Raw genomic sequence first — 6,611 nt, 5'->3', positions numbered from 1 at the left:
TCTTTATGTAATAAAAATAATACAAAGAGAATTCTGCATACTGATTTTTTGTTAGCATTAAAGTGCAACGATATGAAAACATATATCATCTAATTGACTGAGATATCTAAATTTCAATAATGAGACAATTTTCAGAACATTCTGTCCACTTATAGTTAATCACTCTGCTTATTATCTGTGTATCACTTTGGAAAACAGAATCATAGAGCTTTTGAGTGCCACTTGAAATCATAACGCAAGATAGGTCTCACAACTGTGCGAATGGTATCGTAGTCATTAATTTTCAATATATGTACCTCATGAACATAAAAAAATGTATATGATATATACATTGACATAAAAAAATAGACATGACATATATGTACCGCAGGAACATAAAAAAAAAAAAAAAAAAAAAAAAAATGTAAATCAGCTAATTTGAAATTTTATGTAAGCTATGACCTCTACGTTTTCTTCTATTAGTTTGTTTAGTCTTAGAAATATCAATATATTATTATTTTTCTGCAGTAAATAATACTCAGAATAGCAGCATTTCAGGAGAGAGGAGTAAGGAACAGATAAAGCTTTTAAGGGCTTTAGTCACATAATGAGATTTACTTGTGTACGTTTTCTTTCGCACCCCACTTTCCTTCCAAGAATGCAGCACGAGGTAGATATTATACCTCATTGAATGACTCTTAACTTGAAAAAGAGCATTTGTTTTACTTACTATTTATAACAGTAACGACAGGAATATAATATTTCGCGCATTAAACTCATAAAATAAACTTTCTTCATTAAGTGAATTGAAATTTATCCAGCTTTCTAATAAAGCAAATTAATCAAACGGAAAAACGCTGGACCTTCAGATTTCAGTTTGATTTTTGAATGATGCCATAAGCTGGCGTCCTTGCAGATAAAACTTTCGAATCCGGCTAAACACACAAAATGAATATTTTAAAATAAATCCCAAACTCCTAAATTATTTACTTGTGCTTAAGTATCATGTGGTAAAGTAAAAGAAATTGGAATCCGTATTTTTATATTAAAAATTATTTACTGTTATCTACATATGCATTAAAAACTAAATAAGAATGGTGTAAAAGTTTCGAATTCTAATCAATCCACTTTGATAAAAAATTTCAACAGAATATGATACAAATGTTTCAATTTTCTTTTAAAATGAAAATCATGGCGAATTTTGCCATATGATAAGTCATTTTACACTCATGTCCATAAATTAAGGATAATTCGGAGTCACGCGGAAATCGAACTCTAAAATAAATATATCACCTGTAAAATCACTACACACATCTTCAAGAATCATATGCAAATTTCAGAAAGTAACTAGATGACACCGATGGTACGTTACAATGACGAGAGTGTAAGAGAGTGATATATAAGGAATACAGGCAAAGAGGTAAAATTGTTTGCAGGCGCTTTATAAGCATTTCAGTGCAATAACCGAATAGTTATGACACAAAGGACGCATTTGGATGATTTTTTACGTGGTAGAATTATCGGCCGTCTGGAATGTGGGCGTACCCAACTGGAAGTATCAGACGAACTTGGAATTGCCCAGAGTGTCATCTCCAGGCTTTGGCAACGATTCCAAGATGATGGTAATGTGAGTAGACGTTACAGCACAGGTCGCCCCAGAGTTACAACGCCGAATGAGGACCGGTATTTGGCAGTTACTGCCAAAAGAAACAGGCGGAGCACAGCCTCAGACCGGTCTCGTCAGCTCTCTTCAGCGAATGGTACGACACTTTCAAGGCAGACCGTGTACAGACGCTTAGGCAGACCGTGTACAGACGCTTAGGCAGACTGTGTACAGACGCTATATGCTCGTAGACCTGTCAGATGCGTTCCACTTACTGCAACTCACTGTCACCTGCGGTTAGCCTGGAGTAGAGAGCATGCATTGTGGACACCGCAACAGTGGGCTTGTGTGATGTTTTCCGACGAGTCCAGGTTTAGCTTGCAGTCTGATTCTCGCCGGACGTTCATATGGAGAGCTCCAGGTACCCGTTACCACCAAGAAAACATCATCGAACGACACCGTTACGGTGGTGCAGGAGTGCTGGTTTGGGGTGGAATTATTCTATGTTCCAGAACTTACCTGCATGTTCAAATTGGAACCATGACAAGCCAAATCTGTTGGGACGTTATTCTGGAACAACATGTATGTTTGTTTCGGGGCGCCATGGGCTCACAATTTGTGTTTATGAATGACAACGCCCGTCCTCACCGTGCAAACATCGTAAGCGAATGCCTTCAATCGGAGGATATCACCCATATGGACTGGCCAGCATTCTCACCGGACTTGAATCCAGTAGAGCACGTGTGGGATACGCTTGGCCGACGAGTTGCAGCCTGTCAACCTCCTCCTACATGTCTACCGGAACATCGGAGAGCGTTGCTGTTTGAGTGGTGTAATATCCCCAAAAATCAGATCGATAATTTGATCCCCAGCATGCCTAGGCGTTGTACGGACTGTATTACATCGTCTGGGAGACATACAATGTATTAACAATCATACCAACCATGTAATATTGGTTTTTTGTAAATAGGTGTTTTTTGTAATTTGCTCCAGGGAGAAAAAATCGCTAGTTTTTTTAATAATATCAAACATATAGCATCTTTTTTTTTGCTCTTTACCTTTTGTTTAATAAATAAGCTTTAAAAATAAGTCAAATTTGTTTTGCTTCTAACTCTTGCTTTGCCTGATTTTGCATTATCCTTAATTTATGGATATGAGTATATATTCTTTTTAACTGGAATTTAAATAAGAAAGAAACATTAAAGCCCGCAATTCGTATATTTCCATAGAATGTTTTAGTTAAATTATGTTTTATATTTAAAATTAGCTTTCCTTGTAAACATTCAAGTCTAAGAAATATAACTCCTTTTTGCTTCCTATGCTTCTGATAACTAGAAATACAAATTGAAAGAAATATTTCTGCATAAAATTTATCGTTTGAATGAAGAATTTCTATTAAGAGTAACCAGAATAAAAGAAAAAAAAAATGTATAAGGTCGAAAAATATAGTTTTACTTCGATTTATTACCTGTTCAAAATTCTGGGCTTTTTTACAAACTGAAGTTTTATGACAATATAACCATTTCAGAGACAATGTATTGAATTTTACGAAGAACATTTATTCGTTTTATAGCTTTCAATTTCTCATTATGGCAATTCTCACAACACTTAAGACATTTTTATTTTTATTTTCCTGACTTTAAGCCGGTATGCGGTGAACTTTAATTGTTGAGTGATTTAGTTAGTTTTGTACAGAGTTTAAGTCATCCAGCATATATATTTCTTCTTTCCCCCAAATTTATAACATTTGTATAACTTTCCCGTTAATGCATTAATTATAGCAATATCGCAAGCTTCCCTCACTTGAGAACACATAAAAATAAGGAAAGTAAAAAATCAGGAAGGCGTTCATTGAAAGGAAGAGACTCACATCTTTTTTTCTTTAATCAAAAGCCAAGAGAAAATTAATCTCAGATATAAGATGTATTAATTACTAATATGAGCCGAAAAGTAAGTCTTTTTCTGTAAGCCAAGCTTGAAAGCAAGAGAAAAATTCTTCAGAGAAACAAAATGCTATTCCGCCAACAAAGATTTGATATGGGAGCAAAATAATCTTCATAAATTCTAACTTGTAAGCTTTATTTAAAAATTAGTCAGTTTTTTTTAATTAATTCTTTTCTTTAATTTCTATTCTTCCTTCAACCTTGAGCAAAATGAAAATTAAGTTGAAGTAACAAGTGCAGCTAATATTTCCAGGGAAGGCATTGGAAAGTATATGAACTCTTGAACTCGCTATTCAGCAATCTTTGAGCCCCACATTTGCCATCAGCTGACCTGGCGAAATTTGATGGGTGATTATATATCTGTTCAACATTTAGCTCTAGGCAGGGAGTAACTACAGTGAAGCTGAAGCTTGTAGGTCTAATTTTGATTAAATTTTTGAAGTTTATATACTTTGCGCTAATTTGAAGTACGCAAGTAGCAGTGGACAATGTTCTTAATTTTTTGCTTCTTCGCAATGTCTGTGAGTAGTTGAAAATAAAATTTCAGTTTAATTTACCTCTGCATTTGTTCACTGAAGTTTAAATTAGATTTGGTAGATTATTTGAATATGACAAACCACATGAGGTTTGTTCACCTAAAGCGAGGGATGCCTTTATGAGGAACTTTCTAAGGGAAACTGGTTTGTATTAACGATATGCATGAGGAAAATCACGAAAACCAACTATACAGCTAGCTGTTCACCTATTCTCAAACCGGGTCGAACTACCAACATTCAGCTTCTGAACTAAAGTTTAGGAAACGCCTTAGTTAGCTTGCGACGATGATAACTCGTCTCAGCAAGTTAAGGTTAGGCAGACTAACGAAGTAAGTGAAGTCTTATAAATATACAGGGAGTATCAACACAACGGTGATAACTTTCAGGAGAGATAGAGTACATCTAGACGATGGGAAATCACTTAGGATTGCATGGTCTGAAATGCTTTCCTGGCCCGGTAGTGATGACACAAAAGTCAAGAAAGAAAGGACACGAAACGGGGTGAGAAAACGCTTATTTTTCGGAGTACAACAAAAATAAAGAAAAACCAACATAAACAGACAATGATCATCATCAACGAAGGTGTTCAAAATTACGACCCGGACCGTGATGCAGGAACTGTGAGTAATGCATCTTCCATGCGATCTTCCATTCGTGATGCAGATCTTCCATGTGCCCGAGTGAGGCCTGCATCACGGTCCGGAGTCGTAATTTCGAACACCTTCTCTAATGACGATCGTTGCTTGTTTTTGTTCTTATTTGTAGGTTTCTGCTGTACTAAACTTAATAAAACATGTTTTGTCTCACTGTTTTTGTCCTTCCCTTTTTGCGTTTTGTGTTATCAGTACCGAGCCAGGAAAGCGTTTTCCATCATGCATTGCTATGTGATTTCCATTCGTCTAGGTGTACTCTATCTCTCCTGAAAGTTTGTCACCGCTGTACTGATACACCCTGAATATAGTCTAATTAACTGTTATTTGCATCGGAAAATTAAAATTTCGTGCAACGTATTTGACAGGGATATTAATTGAAAGTCGTCTTTTTGTGACCACTGATGCTGATACATCAGTGGTCACAAAAAGACGACTACGGATGTAAATTCTAGAAAAGTATAATATTGATACTGAAAAAACCAGAAAAATGTTAATTAAAATTTCGAAACATCTATCAAGTCTTTTCTATAAACAAAGTTCAATTCACCCAGTTAAATTTTATTAGATGATAGAATGAATGTATTTAAACATTTTGATTTGTAGAATTGTGACATGATATTTTTAAACGCAACTAATTACTTTTCAACCGAATAGGTCGCCAATTAGTAATGAAAATCAATGTCTAGACAAATAATTTCCTTCATTTAACAAACTATCTTTTGTAACTTCCTGCTCACACGGAATTATTTAAAATAACCGTGCTTAATTATATTTTTCGATCTAAAATAAGAACGCATGTTTTTCAATGAACAGTTTCGTCTGATTAAGATATTTAAACTAATATCAGAAGTTAGGTAATGCAAAAGTCAATTATGTAGCTTAATTAGAAACATATTTATTTCCGCTTTTCTTTATTACTGATTTGTTAAGGAATTTTCTGAATGCCTAAACAAATATTAAACAAAAACTCCAGTATTTCATATATCTAAATAAAGAGGCAAATGCAACAGTAAAGGGAAATAATAAAAAATATACAGAGGCACAGAAGAGGCTTTCAGAAAATACACATTTTTTAATGTTTCCTTCTTTATGGAGATTGGCGAATGACTATACAGCATGCTGTGTTATCTGATTTGAACAATTCTTCCATAAATTCACGTTCTGTAAACAGTTCTCTAATATAATTTTAAAATATTTACAGAGCTAAGTGATATATCAAAATATCAGACTCAACGGTGATTCGCATGCTAAATAGATTACAGAATATGTACGGGTACTTGCGTTAGTAAATATAACAAGAAAAATCTATATATAATTTGTATATGGATTTGTATTTTCGCAGTAAGGTGAAGAAGAATCTATTATTAAGTCAGTAGCTTCAAGCTTTAAAAGAATTTATTGATTTAAAGAAAAGCAGAATAAAAGCTTCTTAAAAACAAATGTTGTATCCTGTTATTTGAATCAGCGTTACTGCACTTGTTTCTTTACAAAGAAGTACTACTAATAAAAAGTGAGTATCTGTTATTTCCAACAGAGTTAGCTTCACTTAGTGTTCGTAAAGGACACTTAAACACGCTTGGGACCAATTACATTTTATGAGACAATCTAAAATTCGTCAAATAATGAATTATTTTAATATTGCACTTCCGTACATAAGAAACTTAAATACCTTATTAAGACGGTTTACTTGTAAGATAATTCTGCATTTTTGAAGATGTTTTGCAAGAAAAAAGGGCTTCCATACAAGAATGACAGACAGATTTATTATTCTTAAAGCTCTTTGGTAAATATAAAGGTGGAACAAATTACTTATTAACTGTAATTGATTGCTTTAGTAAATACGTTTGGGCTGTTCCTATAAAAAAAAAAAACAAAATCGGTGAAGAAATAACAAAGG

The sequence above is a fragment of the Stegodyphus dumicola genome, chromosome X1, assembly GCF_044657685.1.
Source record: "Stegodyphus dumicola isolate Sdum_Otavi_A_Nest chromosome X1, ASM4465768v1".
Classification (NCBI taxonomy): domain Eukaryota; kingdom Metazoa; phylum Arthropoda; class Arachnida; order Araneae; family Eresidae; genus Stegodyphus; species Stegodyphus dumicola.
The sequence above is the reverse complement of the archived record's forward strand: the minus strand, read 5'-3'. Positions refer to the sequence as shown.